This window comes from Microcebus murinus, chromosome 4 (genome assembly GCF_040939455.1).
Source record: "Microcebus murinus isolate Inina chromosome 4, M.murinus_Inina_mat1.0, whole genome shotgun sequence".
Taxonomy (NCBI): domain Eukaryota; kingdom Metazoa; phylum Chordata; class Mammalia; order Primates; family Cheirogaleidae; genus Microcebus; species Microcebus murinus.
The window spans coordinates 72,791,631-72,811,585 of NC_134107.1; the positions used below are offsets into that span (position 1 = coordinate 72,791,631).

The 19,955-nt window shown below is 39.5% G+C and overlaps 1 pseudogene; it reads right to left on the reverse strand.

Moving 5' to 3' along the window:
• Nucleotides 1-5,034: 5,034 nt before the first annotated feature.
• Nucleotides 5,035-10,091, reverse strand: LOC142870544 (tripartite motif-containing protein 64B-like; annotated as a pseudogene).
• Nucleotides 10,092-19,955: the final 9,864 nt, after the last annotated feature.

Consider the following 19,955-nt stretch of genomic DNA (forward strand, 5'->3'; position numbering starts at 1 on the left):
AGCTTGTGGCTCCTAGAAGTACTAACATATATTCCACTTTACCCACACCAGGCCCTGTGAATGGAGGCTTCAGCTTGACTGGGTCACCTTCTCACAAGGACAACCTCTTGCTGAGCCCCTGCTCTCTCCTGTAGAACCAAATGGCATCTACTCCTTTCCTAGCCTGTATGAGAAACTCCCTGATCTCAGAGGAGTCAGGCAAAGTGATGCTGGCCTTGTGGGTGGTGAGCTTCTTAGAGCTATCTGGGGCAATCCTGGGATGTAGGTCTCCTTCTTCCCTGCTCTCTGGAAGTTCCTGATGCTCATCAAGGCCTTGGTCTGTCTCTCACCCAGTTCAGACTGAAGCTGCTGCTGCTGGGCCCAGAGTTCTCTGCATAGCCGAGGTGGTTCTCCAAGGACTTCTGTCTCCACAGGGTCTGAGATGCTTCTCCAGAATTCATTGGTTTTCCATGACTGCATGAAGGCTATCTGGAGCCAGGGGTAACTGGGAAGAAGATTTTCTCAAGGGTCCCACATGGCTCCCAGGCAATGGAATAAATGCATTGAGCTGTAACCTTGACATCATTACTTTCTCAAGTTGAAATAAATTCCAATTTACATGACTTCAGCATGTTTTATGCTACCCTAACCCAGGGGTCCCTAGCTGCTGCTTCCTGGCTTTTCTCTGCTGTAGCTCAGGAGCTGGCTTGGGCAGCATCAGGGGATATGGGAGAGAATCCTGTGTTCTGCATGAGGCCCCCATTCTGGAGTGTGAGACAACAGTGTTCTTAGGTAAATTCTTATATTAAAATACAAAAAATAAATCAATAAATAACATAAATCACCCCTACATGACAGAATATAATTAAACATTGCACAATATATATCAAAGTTTTCAACATCTGCTAAAATAATGAACTGATAAAATCGTCTACATTTTTAAGTCAAAAGTAAAAGTGTTTCAATCTCAGGCCTGTGATCTTAGCACTCTGGGAAGCTTAGGTGGGACTATTGCTTGAGGTCAGGATTTAGAGAGCAGCCTGAGCAAGAGTGAGCAGCCCTCTCTACTTGAAATACAAAAACTACCCAGGCATGGGGGCATGTGCCTGTAGTCCCAGCTTTTCTGGAGGCTGAGGCAGGAGGATCGCTTGAACCCAGGAGGAGTTTGAGGTTGCAGTGAGCCATGATGATGTCACTGCACTCTACCCAGGGTGACAGAGCAAGACTCTGTCTCAAATGAATAAATAAATAAAATGAAAGTAAAAGTCTTTGATCCCTCAAAATTTTGACATAAAGTGTGCCTCAGTTCATTTGCTATCAGATTAGTGGGCATTGATGAGATAATGTTTGTGAAGGTTTGTTAATAGGGATTAGTCAAAGGTGTTACATCAACACTTCCCTGTTTGGAAGAAACTTCATCACCTATAATCACACCCACTGTCAGACCACCCAAATGCAATCACTTGAAAGAGATGGGTGTGGTCTTCAGGGACTCATAAAAGGACACTCCAGGAGCCCAGCTCCCTCCTCTCCAGAACCAGCAGAGAGCCTTTGCAGCTCCCTGTGAAGACTCTGAAACCTACTGCCACCACACTTTGAGGTCCTGGTTCCTGAACTGACTTCATATTATTACTTCTACAGGAAACATTGGTGAGACCCTTGAGATAATTTTTAGGTGACTACACTGTTTATAGAAGAGAACTTCCTGTTTCTTCCAAGCTCCCTATCCCGGAAAAAATACCCAATTTTCTGAACTTTAATGTATCTGCAAAGTGAGAGTCTTTTGATGAAATGATCCATTTCTTTTAACCTATTCAAAACATATATTCAAAATATATTCCTTATTTACATATAAAGACTCAAAAAGTAGTTTCTATAAAAAATGTTCTGTAATTTTTTATTTAGGGTAGATTCTATAAATGGGCTTGGGATATTTTATTTTAGTGGCATAAATGTATTACATTCTACTATACAAGTAGTAACGTATACACAGTAAAGAAAATATAAGAACTCAATTTTTGAAAATAGATTCAAAGGCAATAGAAAATAATGCTGGCCGGGTGTGGTGGCTCACGCCTGTAATCCTAGTACTCTGGGAGGCTGAGGCATGTGGATTGCTTGAGGTCAGGAGTTCGTAAACCAGCGTGAGCAAGAGCGAGACCCCGTCTCTGCTACAAATATAAATAAATTAATTGGCCAACTAATATATATAGAAAAAATTAGCTGGGCATGGTGGCACATGCCTGTAGTCCTAGCTACCCAGAAGGCTGAGGCAGGAGCATCGCTTGAGCCCATGAGTTTGAGTTTGCTGTCAGCTAGGTTGATGCCATGACACTCTAGCCCAGGCAACAGAGTGAGACTCTGACTCAAAATAAAAAAAGAAAAAAAAGGATGACAAGACTTTCTAGAGTGATTGATGTGTGTACTTTCTCAATTTTACTGAAAGTTTCGTAGGTGTATACATATGCTAAACTTATTAAATTGTACATTTTAAATATGTGCAACATTTTGTATATTATATATAGCTCAATCAAAATGATAGTAAATGGTACTTTCTGTGCATTGGGAGAGCAGGAAAGTCTGTAAATCAAACTTGAGATTTAATAGAGTTTCAAATGTTAAAGATAATTGAATGTCCAGTGGAAGCAGTTCAATTATGGGACAACATGGAAGTCTGCATGAATGCCCCTGAAAATGGTGGTTGCTACAATTTCTCTGGACCCACAAGACAACAGAGGTGGCTCACCCTTCCTATCAAACCTAGAATCCCTGTGGAAGAAGACACTGCAGAGGTTTCTCTCCTATGTGCCACTAGGGATCTTCCTCAGGGTCTGCCCAGACCTCTCCCAGCTTCCTTAATCTCAGCAAAATCCAGCCAGGAAGACATTGAGCCTCAATGGGAATGAGATACTATACCCCAGTGTGGCGGGGGGTGGGGGGGTAAAGATCCAGCATGTACTTGTGGGTTTAGTGGGAGACCCCTTAGGACAGGATTTTAAGGAAACTTAATCAAGGAAATCACAACACAAAATGGAAAAAAACAAAACAAAACCGAGTTTCCTGGCTTGGGTACCTGTCCTCCAGATATAACACTCTGACAAGGACATCAGAGGAAGGGGCATACTTTCTGATTGGTGGCTCCAATGGGCATGACAAAATCAGTGGTCTGTGCTAAGCACCCTTGAAGGAGCTAAATGGCTGTGTCATATGGAAGAGGATAGGATTAAAGGTAAAGGAGCGTTTGCATGTTGGAAGAGATACGAGTCCCAACAATCAAACAAGGAATACATTTTTCTGGAATTCCAAGAAGGTACATCATTCAACATGGTCTTCAAGAAAGTTCTGCTGAGAAGGAACTTGTGTCATTAGGAAGTTCAGTGGAAGCCACCCTCTCCTATGCTCCAGTGGTCCTGCTGCCTCAGCCTCCTGAGTAGCTGGGACTACGAGGACATGCCACTATACCTGGCAAGATTTTCTATTCTTTGTAAAGATGAGGGTCTCACTATGTTACTCAAGCCAATATTAAATCCCTGACTTCAAGAGGTCCTGCCACCTAGGCCTCCCAAATTGCTACAATTACAGGTGTGAGCAATATGTCACTTTCAATTATGGAAGTCTCCATCATTTTAAGTCTTATTTTCTCTTTCCCTAAAGCTTTATAAAGGATCTTCATGTTTCTTTAGTTCATACTGATCATCTAGTGTTGAATATCAAAATCAACACTATGAAGTAAAATTATGCTATAATTATTTTAAGCCTCAAAATAATGAAATTTCCTGAGGCTATGAATCTGAAATTTCCTTAGGATTTGAATCTGAAATTCGAGCTATGTTTGTTTTTTCTTGACATTATCAATTAGTATTTTTTTCCTTTTATGTTAGCTACAATTTGGACAATTTTAATTCTAATATTTTTTATAATAAGTCATTCATTTATGCATCTGTTTATTTACCTCATATGCATCCTGCACTATGTTCTACGCATTGCATTGGATAGTGGCAATATAATAGCAAATACGACAAATAACTGTGCTTATTATCTTTAAATTTATAGTCTGTTAGTGATAAGTAACTACTAATTTGATGAAAGTTTGTTGAATATTATGAAATAGTATAATATTTCAGTCTAACATATAATAGACTGACTCATAATAGAAATTAAAGAAATAAACTACTGATCTATGGAGTAGTTTATTCCATAGATCAGGACTTCTCTGAAAACCCTGTGTTTGGTCTAAGAAGTGATCAGTGACTAGGAATTAGGGAAAGTATAATGAGTCAGAGACTTGGATCTACTGATCTAGGTCCGAATTGAAGAGAAAATTAAGAATTCTTCACTTGTGTTAGTAACCCGAGATATTTATCACTTCATTCTTCTATCCAATCCAGGTTCAGATATGTGAGTAAAATACATTGTTTAGCATGTGGATGAATGAAACACACAAGACACAAAAGGCAAATATTGTATTATTTACTTTGTGTAGAATGTCTACAACATACAAGTCCATTTAGATATAAAGTAGATAAGGGGTTGCCATGTTGGGAAGGGGAAAATGAATGGGATTAGAAGGATCAGGGATTAAAGGCAGTGAATGGGGGAGAAAATGTTAAAGGATATCAGGTTTCTTCCCAAGGTACTGAAAATGTATGGAATCAGATGTTTATGATGGATTTGCAACTCTTTATTAAGATGAAATTTAATAAATATTTAAATAAACCTACACACTCAACATGGTTAACCCATTTCCTAATCACACAGTAATTACCTTTCCAAAAGTTATACTGAGCTCAAAAACAGTCGTGCATAGTCATGTAGCCCCACATGAGAAGGTCTCAGGATTGAAATTTCCTCAGACATGGGAATTCATCAATACATTATCATGAAACCTGACTTTTCATGCAGACTCAAGGCAAAAGAAAGGCTTTAGAAGGGAAGAGAGAGGAAGGAGAAAAGAAAAAGATACATGAGGGAACCTTTACAAACATCCCAGAGACTCACAGTTGCATTGTCATAATCCAGAAACACCCCAACCCAGCCCAGATGCTCTTGCACACACTAAGCTAAAGGTGGTGAGTTGGTGGAGAGACTATAAAGATTGCTCCTCCTTGAAGGAAATAGGGAAAATGCCTCCTCAAAATCAAGAATGTTATTGGTATCTCTGGTCCAGGAATATTTACAGACTCCCAGGAATCAGCTGGAGGAATATGTCACGTCCACTTCCCAGCAATGCCTGCCAGAGGTGAAGGCCTGAGCTCCCCATGCAGCAAAGCTCTTGGAGGTCTCAGGCACCCTGGGTACCCCAAAATGGTCATCTCCAAATATCACACATGGCCTCAGAAAGGCTTATATAGTCACTGTCCATCTACTTACTCAGAAGATTTTCTACCACAGAAAGAGGCAAAAATCAGATCACCAAGTGCCCTGAAGAGTGAAGACTCCCTGCCTCATTAGTCAGTTTATTTGTCCTTTCTCCATGGAAAAGCAGAATTGAGGCAGCAAAGAGGATTCAGATTCACTTATCTATGAAGATCAAGGCTTATTACCACCTATACAGCACACAGAAATCCTTTCCATTATATGGGAAATCAAATAAACAATCCCAAGATATTATGACTGTGTGAAGACATGATTTAATGTCTACCTCTAGATAGTTTGTTCAGGACACATCTATAACTTTCTTTTTCTTTAGTGGAAAACTTCTCTGATACTGTTTGTCATTAATAGCAAAAATAAGTAAATGTCATATTGCTATGATGCAGGTATGTCTTGGTATATAAGCTGTGTCTGTTGTATTTTCAAATATCAAAAAATTTCATGAAAATTTGTATGTGCAATTTAGAAGTTTCTGAACAGAAGGTTCTGGCTTTACACTATTTGTTCAGACCCCACCACATTCAATCTAATCTTGGATTTAACCTTCTGCTGCCTAGTATGTCCCTAACACCATTAGGCCTTGTTCACAGATCCTCTGGCTTTCAGTTACTTTGAGATATATCTGACAGCATTTGAATTGTCCTGCTTAGTGACTTAAATGGCATCTTTGTCATTTTTTAGGTTGGTCAAAACTTTGTGATTGTATAAGTAATAAATGTTATTTATACAATGCATGAAAAATGCACATTGAATTTAGAGCCAATAAAAAAATCAATGCCAACTCTAAGCTTAAAATTATAGTAAATGGAATAAGCACAAAATATTAATTGCTACTCAGAGAACTAAGCGTTGTATCTCTTCATAACCACATGACTTGAATACTCTTTTCTTACTCTGCCTGTGTCAGATACTACTAACATCTCTATATCTGTTTCTTCTTTTGCATTTTCAGCAAAGTATAAATCAAAAAATTGGCTGGGCGTGGTGGCTCACACCTATAATCCTAGCACTCTGACAGGCTGAGGCGGACGGATCCCTCAAGGTCAGGAGTTTGAAACCAGCCCGAGCAAGAGCAAGACACTGTGTCTACTAAAAATAGAAAGAAATTAATGAACCAACTAAAATGTATATAAAAAATTAACCGGGCATGGATGTGCATGCCTGTAGTCCCAGCTACTTGGGAGGCTGAGGCAGGAGGATTACTTGAGCCCAGGAGTTGGAGGTTGCTATGAGCCATGTTGATGCCATGGCACTCTAGCCTGAGCATCAGAGTGAGTCTCTGTCTCAAAAAAAAAAAAAAAAAAAAGTTCAATATTGTTCATTGTAATATGACTATACAGGGAGAGGAGTTATACAAGTTTTGGAAAATCATGTATCACCTTCATGTAAGAAGAACTAACTTTCAATGGGAAATGATTCATTCAAGAAACTCATAAGGTTATTGAGACCTGACAACTAAACAGCTGACTCTCACCAATGAAGCTGTTCAGCAAGCCTAGGATTCCAGTGATGTGCCATGAAGTGAGCTTTGAATTCACTGGCTGGGGCTTTGGCATCTGCACCAACTCAGTTCTGTAAAGAATGGCATCTGTTACACCCCAGGCCAAAGTTAATCACGCATCATTACAAAAATACTGGTTTTCAATAAGGCATTTCATCAGAATTCTCCCATTTTTAGTGAATTGGCTGTACATTTTATTCTACACTCTTGAGGATATAAGAAATATTACTTTTCATAAGAAATGTTATTTTTTCTAAATTTAACTTAGATCCTGCATATCTTACAGAGAGAAGAAAATTCAGGCAAAGCCTTTGGGTCTTCAGCCAGCAGGATTCACCAATGCAATAAGGCAAGATCTAAAAATAATGTCCAATATAAAAAATAAATTCATGAAAAAATTAAGGACAATACACAGATTAGTAAACAAACAAAATATCCAGTGAGCCAGAAGTTTTTGATCTTTTCTACCAGCGAGGAAATTTAATTCGAGCCTGCCGGCCTGTGCTGAGGCTCCTGAGGGCAGATACTATCCTCTGTGGTCCTGCCTAAACCAGGGCTGTGCTGTGATGGAGCAGTGCATGGCCACGGCTACTCGTGGGACCAAAATTTCACTCCCTTTCTCATCTTAGGGACACTCTCTCTTTCCTCTTGCCTTTGTCTTTTGTCACCTTCCATCTTCCTCGAGTAGGAGGCTTGTCTTGGATACTGTAGAACAGTCCAGAATAGCACGTTATTGTTAGGTTTATTTGAATTCAACTACAAAAGAAGGAAATTTCTGAGATTAAAGAAGCAGCCCTCAGGGTCTTGTTTGAAATAAAATGGATAATAGGCAAAAGAACAATGTTACTAGAATGGCTCAAAACAAACACGGTTGACTCATGAACAGGGTTTGAACTCTACAGATTTTCTTCTGCCTCTGCCACCCCTGAGACAGCAAGACTAACCCCTCTTTTTCTTCTTCCTCCTTGGCCTCCTCAGTGTGAAGACAGGGATGATGAAAACCTTTATGATGGTTTTCTTCCATTTAATAAATACTAAATACATTACCTCTTCCTTATGATTTTCTTAATAGCATTTCCATTCTTTGAGTTGATTTTTTGTAAGAATATAGTACATAATACATATAATATACTAAATGTGTATTAACCTACTGTTTATATTATTACGTAAGGCATATAGTAGGCTATCAGGAGTTAAGGTGTTGAGAAGTCAAAATGTTTTCTCTGAGGATGTTGGTTCTTTGAGACAGTAGTCTGCCAAATTCCTCATTTCCTAGCAAATTAATATCTCTTCTTTCTTTCTCCTCAAAGCACTTGTGCTTGTTCTTCTGTGGGATCTCAGGAACAAGCGTAGATTCTTCAGTAACAGATTTTGACATCCCTGGGTGGGTCTCATTGTTGCTCAAGTGGAATGAAACCACACGACTGCTGGAAGAGACAAGAAGCAGGTCAAAGCATCCCACTAAGAATGGAATGAGATGAGGCATTCATTATTACCACCCATGTTTAACACTGTTCTTAGATGTCCTAGTCATGTAGTAGGACAAGAAAAACAGATAAATATATAAGTGTTTGGAAGGCATAAAGCTAACATACTTGAATTATTACACTAACAGGACAATTTTTTAATGCTTAGAAAATTTCCTCAAATATAGATTCTATTAGATTAATTAGTAAAATTGAGAAGAAATCTAATCGAGTATATTGCTATAAACAGCAATGAAAAGTAGAAAATGAAATAAAAAGGCTTTTAAAATATCAAAAATATCTAATACCTAGAAATAAACATAATAAATATGTACAGCTCTATGCATTTAAAATATAAAACATTGTTGAAAGAAGAAATTGAAAACATAAGCTAGTGTGTGTGTGTGTGTGTGTGTGTGTGTGTGAATTGAGAAGTCGATTTAAAATATGTATGAGTGGCTGGGGCTCCTTGAAGACGTTTTATTTTATTTTATTTATTTATTTTTTTGACACAGAGTCTCACTCTGCTGCCAAAGCTAGAGTGCCACAGTGTCAACTTAGCTCACAGCAACCTACATTCCTGGCTCAAGCAATACTTCTGCCTCAGCCTCCCAAGTAGCTGGACTACAGGCACACACCACCATGCCCAGCTAATTTTTTTCTATATATTTTTTTAGTTGGCCAATTAATTTGTTTCTATGTATAGTAGAGACGGGGTCTTGCTCTTGCTCAGACTGGTTTCAAATTCCTGACCTTGAGTGATCCACCCACCTTGGCCCCCCAGAGAGCTGGGATTACAGGTGTGAGCCACTGCGGGAGGCCTTGAAGACATTTTAGACTTGAGAGAATTAGGAAGAGACAGACCGCAACTCCACAGAAGAATTAGTCCTGCATTAACATTCTCATTAACACAATTCTTTCCATACTTAAAAGACACAAATGAAACTGCTACTGTACCGTGAGGAGAACGGCATTTGTAGCATAGAGGTGATAAATTCTAGTAGAAACAGGGCATAAAGGTCTGACTTAAAAGAGCCTTGTCAGCTTTTCACTCCGTCCAGTCCTGAGTCTGAGCTCATTTTGAATGAACATGGTGGACTTATAGTCTGCAGTAGACTGACATTCTCAGTTAGTCACAATTGTATTCATTACTCATTCCCACCTCATGAAACTATTTCTAGATTTAAAAGATAATGAACTCCTTTTTAATCCTCAGAGAACATGGAAAATATAAAGAGAACCACCAAGCCTTTCTCAAGTCAGAAAGCATCTATCCTTCCCATTCGCTGTCTCACCTCACTCTACTAAGCCAGGTCTCTTGAGTGCCTCTGAAAGAGTAGCACTTTCACACTAAAATGTTTTAAGCTAGATCCCTAGCAAGATAGTAAGCAGTACCTGCATCCCAGACATGCTAGGACATACGCTGTGTTTTGAAGAAGGCTATGCCATACAAGACTTTCAAATGTACATTAGAAGTCTCTTTCTGACAGACCTGTGGCTTCTGCATGCAGGTTCTCGCTGTCCAGGGTGCTGATGATGCCAGGCTGAGAACTGGCTGTCAGGTCTGTTTCTCCTCTAAACCTTCTGCTTAAAAGCTATGTTAGGCAAAAAGCAAATGACGAGGTGAGCCTGATTTTGATGTTTTTCCTAAGCAAGTTTCTAAATGTCTAAGTAGCACTGACAGCAATTTATAAACTCTTTATCCAGCTTTCAGTAAGGTGACTCACCAACTCTATCCCACCAATCACTCTGGTGGGAATCCTGGAATTCATGACTGTCAATAGAAAACTTGTGGTGTATCACATAGGACTTTGAGATGCCAAAATTTGATGGGTGCCTGACACCAATCTGACACATGGAAAATCTATGTAAGAGTCCAGAAGGATGTGTTACTGCTAATGCCCTGGCTTACCCATAATATCCTCCATCTGTCTCAGGCCCTGTTAGTGAGAAGAATAAACTACAGGGCCTGTATCACCTACCTGCTGCCAGCTGATCTTCCATGGGAATGTCTGGGGCTCTCAGACTGTGAGTGTTCTTTTGAAAATAGTATTTGGTCTATCTGTACTTTGTTTCCTGATTGCCTGATATTTATGACATCAATATTTCCTTAGCCTCAAAAGTATATATTTTTTCAACCATCCATTTTTAGATTTATGTTCATATTAGATTTATATCACGCTAAGCCCATATACCTTGGTGAATTTACATCTGCCACATATTCTGAAATTAGCACATGGAAAAAGAGTAGATTTTTAAATTTTTTTTATAGGCTTAGTGGTACCATAGCACGGATGCAAGCCTTTTAAATCAATCTTTTTCTGGGGTCTTTTACTATGGAATGATTAGGGAGAGAGAGAAAAATCTCAGGCATATTTAGCTACTTTGTTTTTTCTGCAGTTGTAAACAGTTAATTCTTCCTTATTAAAGATTTTATAATTCTTTAACTTTTATAATATATGCATTCAACTTCCCTACGAAAGTATAATCACCAGATGCTAAGGGTTTAGTCTTACTTATCTATGAAGACTGTGTTTAATGGGAGGAGAATGAGAAGTTAGTATAGCATGTAGAAAAACTCAATAAGGCTCACAACCACCTAATTGCTGTTATTTTTATCTTTGTGATAGAGCTGAGGTCACAGAGCTTGCTTTATAAAACTTTTAAATAATGTGTGAAGCAATCCCAAACCAGGAAATAATGGTGCACGAAAATATGGGACAACTCCCTCTCATAGGAGAGCACCATTTAATAGCACTAAAGGAGGCATCCTACACAACTAATCATTTAATTTTTATTAATAAGTGAGAAGACTAGAAAGTCTTTCCCCTTTAGACTTATGTAGATGATATGCAACATTTTAAGAAATGTTTGAAACAGTTTTTGAAGAATGAAATTTCTTGAAAAGTCCTCACCTATGTTTCTATGTTAACCGTTCCTTAATCTCCTAAGGATTCGCATTTGAAGCACAAGGAGGGTCAAATGAAACTTCAGAACTCATGTTTATTTACAACCCTATGTCTTTAGTAAAAGAATTACCACCTCTTCCTAAGTAATACAAGGAATTTCACCAACTATTATACATACAATTATTTAAAATACAATTAAGTTCCTTGGTGCACTTTTTTAGATGAGAAAGTTACACAGTACAGATGTGTTGGTTATCTCAGTTAATGTCTCATTGTTGGGCATATTCACACAAATAATGACTAAGAACTTAACAAGAAATTATAAATTCAAAAAGTAGAATGATGAACTAATCCTAGCACTCTGGGAGGCCAAGGTGGGTGGATAGATCAAGGTCAGGAGGTCAAGACCAGCCTGATCAAGAAGAACCTGTCTCTACTAAAAATATAAAGAAATCAGCTGGAAAATTGTATATATATATATATATATATATATATATATATATATATATATATAAAATTAGCTAGGAATGGTGGTGCATGCCTGTAGTCCCAGCTAGTTGGGAGGCAGAGTCAGGAGGATGGCTTGAGCCCAGGAGTTTGAGGTTGCTGTGAGCTACGCTGAGGCCAGGGCACTAGAGCCTGGGCAACAGAGTGAGACACTCTTTCTCAAAAAAAAAAAAAAAATAGTAGCAGAAGAGTCCAAATTTTAAGAATTGTGAGGTCATCACATGTAGAATAAAAAATTATTTAGTGAAATAATTGTTTCAGTGAAAGTTCCTCTTTGAACAACATGTATCACCTCAAGTTTTTTGTATCTCACCACAAACACCTCTGCATTATGGTAGCTCTTAGCCTCCAGGTGTGGTTTTCTATCCTCTTTTAATCTAATTAATCAATGCCACACCTTCCCAGGTAACTTAATCCAAAGTTCATAATCCTTTCTAGAAGCAGTAGTCAATCACAGGAAGTGGGTGTGGTTTTAGGTGAGTCACACCATATAAAAAGCCCACCGGTGCACACTTGGAGACACTTCCCCAGAGAAGACCCACTGCATTAGTCGCTGCTGGGCTTTGGAGAGCCAAGAGTTACTGTTGACCTGGAAATTGGTAGAACTTTCAGAGCTTCCAGAAGTGAGACCACCGACAATAGACTTTGGTGCGTATGGAATTGAAAGTCAAGCTCTTGTTGCTTACTTTCTCTTATAACATTTATATTTTACTTTAACTTGACCTGTCAGCTGGCTCAAGTTTTATCCCAACAAACAAGTGGCTTTCATAGTTAGTAAAAATGACATCAAAATAAGTATCTGTAATTAGAACATTTGTAATGTATTGGTTTGTGTTAAATTGTTATTTGATCATTTTTATTTGACTACTTTCTTTATTGACAGATATTTTAGGTTTTGGGTGTTTTTTTTGTTGTTGTTGTTGTTTTTATTTGTTGTCAAGGTCTCACTCTAATGCCCGGGCTAGAGTAGAGTGGCATCATCATAGGTCACTGCAACCTCAAACTCTTGGGCTCAAGTAATCCTTCTGCCTCAGCCTCCTGAATAGCTGGGATTACAGGCATGCACCACCATGCCTGGCTAAGTTTTCTATATTTTGTAGAGATGGGGTCTGGCTCTTGCTCAGGGATGATCTCAAAGTCCTGGCCTCAAGCAATCCCCCTACCTTGGCCTCCCAAAATGCTAGGATTATAGGCATGAGCCGTTGCATCCAGCCTTGATTTTTTAAGGTCTTAAAAGATATATTTTCACATGTTTTATGCAATTATGGAGCTCATAAAATGCCAAAAATGTTCAATATAATGGACACATATAGTAATTTCTATAAACATCAAAGAAAAGATAAATATGTTGAATTAATTGAAAAAGACTTCTTGTAAAGGTACTATTTTTTGTCCCTTTAAAACTTTCAGTTTGCAGATGAGATTTTATTTTATTTATTTATTTATTTATTTTTTGAGACAGAGTCTCGCTTTGTTGCCCAGGCTAGAGTGAGTGCCGTGGCGTCAGCCTAGCTCACAGCAACCTCAAACTCCTGGGCTCGAGCGATCCTTCTGCCTCAGCCTCCCGAGTAGCTGGGACTACAGGCATGCGCCACCATGCCCGGCTAATTTTTTATATATATATCAGTTGGCCAATTAATTTCTTTCTATTTATAGTAGAGATGGGGTCTCGTTCTTGCTCAGGCTGGTTTTGAACTCCTGACCTTGAGCAATCCGCCCGCCTCAGCCTCCCAGAGAGCTAGGATTACAGGCGTGAGCCACCACGCCCGGCCTGTAGATGAGATTTTAAAAGTGTTCAATATAGATTCAACTAACTGGTAAGGACTCCCAAGAAGTTTCTTGGTCATTATGGAGAAATATTGGAAATAAGCAAAATTGTCAGTCACATTTCCACTAACTGCATCTCTGGCTTCTATAGTGTAGAGAGAAAAGCTCAGTGCTTATCTTCATTGTCTTGTTTTGTTTTACAAGACAGTTGATTAATTGTTGCTAATCATTGTAAGCTGAAATAGTCCCCATTTCAGAATGTGAAGTTGTTCTCCCTAGTCATCTCAGTTGACTTGGGAAAGAGCTTCCTAAACTTGAATTAATAGATAACTTTTCCATTTCATCTCTTGAAAGGAAGAGTTTTGACATTGAACTTAGAAGGATAAATTCAACTGTTTATAGTTATAGAAGTTGAAAGTTGAATTTAATGCTAATAAATTAGTGAAGCTTAGATGAGACCTGTCAATTTTAGCTGTTTTCAAAGAGTCCATCACTGAATTGGTAGGCAGGGAGCATATACTAAGTGTCTTTTGTATGTTCCAATCATGGAGTCATTGAGAGAGAGAGAAAGAGAGAGACAGAGATATAATGAATGTGCTTCTGCACCAGTCAGCTAATATAAGTAACTCTGGAATCTTCCCCACTTTTACCCTCTGCCCAATCTTTAAACTTGTCCATAATTTAGGTATGATTGAGAACCCTGCTTGTTTTATCAAAAAGAACCCCAAGGACTCCCTTGTCTCCTTTTGCCCTTTGTATCACGGTACAGTTGACCTTTGAACCTACAGGCTCCACATCTGTGGATTCAACCAATCACAGATCAAAAATATTTAGAGGAAAAATTTCTGTACTGAACCTGTAGAGACTTTTTGTTCTTGTCATTGTGCCTAAACAATACAGTATGACAACTATTTTTTTTTTTTTTTTTTTTTGAGACAGAGTTTCACTGTGTTGCCTGGGCTAGAGGGCCATGGCATCAGTGTAGCTCAAATTCCTGGGCTTAAGTGATCCTCCAGCTTCAGCCTCTGAAGTAGCTGGGACTACAAGGCATGAACCAGCATGCTTGACTAATATATATATATTCCAACTAATTTCTTTCTATCTTTTCAGTAGAGATAGGGTCTCCCTCTTGCACAGGCTGGTCTCGACCTCTTGAGCTCAAATGATCCGCCCTCCTCAGCCTCCCAGAGTACTGGGATTACAGGCATGAGCCGCCACACCCAGTTTATAACAACTGTTTACTAGCGTTTACATTGTGTCAATAGCAGAAGTAATCCAGATATGATATATAAAGCATGTGGGACGATGTGCCTAGGTAATATGCAAACCGGAGTCCATTTCATATAAAGGATGTGGTATCACAGAATCCTGGAACCAACCTTCCATGGCTATTGAGGGATGTGTATATAAATCCGGCCTGTCTAGGTTTACCATGTCCATGTTTTTACTGGGGTTGGGGTGAATGTAATAGGTAGATTGAACGGAGCTCAGGCAGAACTTTCCAAAAGCTTTTTCCCCCCTTTTTCTTAAGTTTATCATGATGAAGAGTAACTCTCTTCCTCACTCTATTTTTTTTTTCTGAATTTATTTTCAGAAACATGGATTCAGACAGCTTTGAAACCTTCCAGAAGGAACTAACCTGCGCCATCTGCATGAACTTCTACATAGACCCTGTCACCATAGACTGTGGGCACAGCTTTTGCAGGCCCTGTCTTTGCCTCTGCTGGGAGGAATCCCAGACTCCATTGCGCTGCCCTGAGTGCAGGGATATATCGGAGAGGACAGACTTCGAAACCAGTTTTGTACTCAAGAATCTGGCTTCCCTTGCCAGGAAGGCCGGACCTCACCAGGGCCACATCTCAGAGGAGCAGATCTGTGTGGCGCACATGGAGGTGAAGGGGCTCTTCTGTGAGACTGAGAAGATGCTGCTCTGTGGGCCCTGCTCAGAGACACCAGAGCATGCGGCTCATGGCCACCGTCCTGTCGAATGGGCTGCTGAGCAGTGCCGGGTAAGTGGTGCCCCTGAAGACATTTGGAATCTACAGGATCCTAAATCATAGAGAAAGATGAGGGCTTATAATGAAGTTGAGAATAGAGACAGTGGGGATGGAGATTTCTAACTGTGAATGCCAAGATTTAAATTTGTCCTTAAAATGTTGTTGACCAATTTGACACTCCGATCATACTGTGCTGATCCTACACTAAGGAAGTTTCCTTACTTGTCAAATGTACTCAGTTGGTGCAGGTGTGGCTAAGGTGACAGCACTAAGAACAGTGACTTCTGCTGTAAGCCAGATTGCTGCATAGCTAGGGTAGAAAAAAATAAAACAAATTTCTCAGAATTATGGATTATTTTCTTCATAGGGTCCCTGTGAGTTTTCTATTAAAGGTTTCTGTCATCTTTGATATCCCACATTTTAGAATCCAGTTTGGTTAACATGGAAAATTCTGACCATTCCTCTTTAACTCAAAGTTACTGTTCTCCCAACTATAGCCTTTTCTCATAGAGGAGGGGATGAAATCTGCAGTATCATCAGTATTATTGCTAAAGGTCCTGTTTACTTTGCAGGAGGAACTTTTAAAGACAATGGAATCTTTATGGAAAATGACTCAGGAAGCTCAAAATGATCTAAATCAAGAAACTAGCAAAACTGAGTTATTAGAGGTAAGAATGAAAATGTATTTTTATGTAAATTGACATATGGCTATTACATCTCTCCCCAAGCAAACAAAAAGAAAAAAAAGAAATTAAAGAAAAAAAAATTGACATATGAATAGCTGATACATTTTCAGCTAAATTCATATTACCAGTTGTACACTTTGATAGTGATTTCTTCCCAGGAAAAAGTAGTGATTTCAAATGATAAATCAGGAATAAAAAATATGGAGTATTACAGCAAGGCTATCTGGATTTCATAAATCTACATAATCAGAAAAAATATACAGGCCAATACAAACTAGTGCAAAGAATGCTGATACGGACAGGGTATGATGAGTGTTCTTAGTAGAAATCTGAAGGTTTGGAGAAACCCTCTCAGACACTGAAGATAAGACAACATTGAGCTAAATTTGGGTGTGAAGAAGAGGAGAGAAAAAGATGAGTTCTTAGAATAAAAATATAGTAAACTTTTAAAAATCTGTATCACGTGGTGTGTGCCTCAACATTTGTTAATATTTAGGAAAAGCAGGCAAAGAAACAATAGAAATGGAAGAAGATTCAGGTAAATCAGGAAATAATTAATGTAGCAAAAACTGTGAGAAGTATCATAGGGAGAAAACTAAGACTCTTTAGACACTTTGATATAAACAGGGAGAGAGAATAGGGATGTGGAAATACAATGAACAGAAAGAACCAGAAAATATTGAAGACTGTTTGTAGGGGTGAGGCAAAAAATTTACAAATTACTAGATTGATGATAGTAAGGAAATAATTTGGAGTTTTAGGTTTTCTGTTGAGAATGAGGGCATGTAATCCTTTGAATTGAATATCCTTGTAGGAATATGTGGCCTTGAGGAAGGTGGTAATCAACATCCAGTATCAGAAGATGCACCAATTTCTCCATGACGAGGAGCAACGCCACCTGCAGGCACTGGAGAGAGAAGCGCAGGAGATTTTCCAGGAACTCAGAGACAGTGAAGTGAGAATGGCCCAACAGAAAGAAAGGATGAAAGACATGTACAGAGAGCTGACTGAGATGTGCCACAAGGCGGACGTGGAGCTGCTGCAGGTGCGGGGGGAGGGACCATCCTGAGACAGGAATCTTTGCTGGGCGATGTGGCCAGGATGTTGAAATGCTACCTGCTGATACCAGCACTCAGCTGAGTGACACATGCTCCTTGACTCTCACCATTCTGTTTGTGGGAGTCACTTATTTCTACACAGTGTCCTCATCTTTGGGATATTTTTTTTTACAATTATAGTAGATAATATAGGGTAAAATTCTTATCAGTGTCCTGAGGAATACTATCCACACGGAAGGATTATCCAATGTGAGTAAAACTGTTGCCAGGGAAGTTAACTTTGTTGGGGTAACACTCAGTTGATGTCACTAATCCACCATGCTTTCTGCTGCCCCACACAAAAGCAAATAGCTGAAGGCATTGAGGCTTTCCCCCTTGTCCAGGCAAGGTTTGTGGAATTTGGGAACGGATTTCAAAGAATTCTGTTTTTTATTTGGTTCCTTGATTTGTTTTAATTGCTATATGTGGTCAGCCCTCTCCTGGGAATAAGACTGGGAGAAGAGTGACACTGGGAACCGAGATCTCCTCTCATCGCTGCACAGCCTCTTCCTGGGCTCCTTCCTTCCTGTGCACACTGAGGAAGCCCCTCATGGCTCAGTGCAGACTCTGTGGTTAACAAAGCCTTGGATGGTTTCTTAGAGGGGAGTAAGAAAAAAAAATACATTATTAAAAGACAAAATCAACAAGAACAACAAAAGTACAAAGAGGGTTCAATAGAATATATTCTCATGATTAATAACTTTTTGTTTTCTTTGCAGGACTTGGGAAACATATTGGAAAGGTGAGTTTCCCCTAAGAATCTGCTATTTCTGAGAAAGTTGCTTTCTTGTTAATGAAGTAGATGCAATGTTTTGGGTTATTAATGTTGTTCTTTGTGGCTAATTTCTACTTTGTTTCAAAAGAGGTTCTGAGGCCTTCTCCTCCTAAGTTTTGGAAGTTTCCTTCTTATGTGGCTGAAGTCAAATATACCTAAACACAGTTTGCTATTCTGGGCTTTGCTCTAATCATTCCCCCAATCCTCTCCAGCCCTGATCAATAAACCTTCATAAGGGGATTATTGTAAGGTACCACAGAGAAGCCCCCTCTTCTAGAAAGGTGGAAGGAGAAGAAGACAGGAAAGGGGAGATTCCCTAAGGCTGGGAAGGGAGGGAGGTTTTGTTCCCATGAGTAGCCGTGGCCAGGCGCTGCTCTGTCCCAGCACACACCTCAGGCAGGACCTGAGGGGACACTGGCTGCCTCAGGACCATCAGGACCAGGCTGTCAGGCTGGAATTACATTCCCTGCCTGGTAGAAAAGATCCAAGCCTTCTAGCTCAGTGGCCATTCCCTTTTAGATACTGACTTTGTCATTGGTGACTGCTACGGGCTCAAGTCCCAAAGGCTGTGCCTCAGGGTAATTCTCTCTATGAGATACTCAGGGTCTTTGCATAATCCAAGGTGGTGTGACCGGTAGGAGGAGGGAACGGCACTCAAAAATTTTAGAAGTTGGCGGGGCGCAGTGGCTCATGCCTGTAATCCTAGCACTCTGGGAGGCCGAGGCGGGCGGATTGCTCGAGGTCAGGAGTTCGAAACCACCCTGAGCAAGAGCGAAACCCCGTCTCTACTATAAATAGAAATAAAATTAATTGGCCAACTAATATATATAGAAAAAAACTAGCCGGGCATGGTGGCGCATGCCTGTAGTCCCAGCTACTCGGGAGGCTGAGGCAGGAGAATTGCTTGAGCCCAGGAGTTTGAGGTTGCTGTGAGCTAGGCTGACGCCACGGCACTCACTCTAGCCTGGGCAACAAAGTGAGACTCTGTCTCAAAAAAAAAAAAAAAAAAAAATTTTAGAAGTTGAATGTTATCTGAGAAGAATGTTGAAGTTGGACTGTGATTAAGTTAAATTTTTAAAAAAGTAAAATTTCTTATATCCCCAAGTGTGTGGAGTAAAGTGTATCTCTGGTTAATGAAACATGAAAGAATTCAGATGAAAGATTAATATCTTAGACTGAAAACCAATATGTTTGTGATGACAGTGTGAATACCCTCGCCCTGTGGTGTAACTGATGCCATTCTTTGCAGGACCCAGTCAGTGCAGGCGCAGAAGCCCCAGCCTGTGAACCCAGAGCTCACTTCTTTGCGCATCACTGGACTCCTCGACATGCTGAACACGTTCAGAGGTGAGAGGCAGCTGTTTGGCAGTCAGGCCTTAATTTTTTTTCTTTAGTGGGTGTTTGGGAATGAGCTCTGTCCCATTTGAATTTTTTCTTACATGAAGATGGTACATGATTTTCCACATTTTTCTATCTTCTCTCTCTGAGTAGGCATAATGATAGTGACTGAACTTTTTGACTTAGATTTTGCTGAAAATGCAAAAGAAGATTCACATTTTACTTATAGATGACGTAGGCAGAGTAAGAGAAGAGTATTCAGGTCATGAGGTTATGAAGAGATACAATGCTTAGTTCTCAGAGGAGCAATCAATGTTCTTTGTTTATGCATTTACACCAACTTTGAAGGTTTGTATTTGGTATTGATCATTTTTCATTTCTTCTATATTGCATTTATCATGAATTCTACAAAGAATATATAGTTTTAAAATCACAATGTTTTGACGACAATTAAAATGATGAAAATGTCTATGAGCAAAACAGCTGTAAATACCTCTAACAATTGTAGATACTCTGGAAACAACTGAAAAAGAAAGGAACAGGGCTGTGAACAGGGCTCA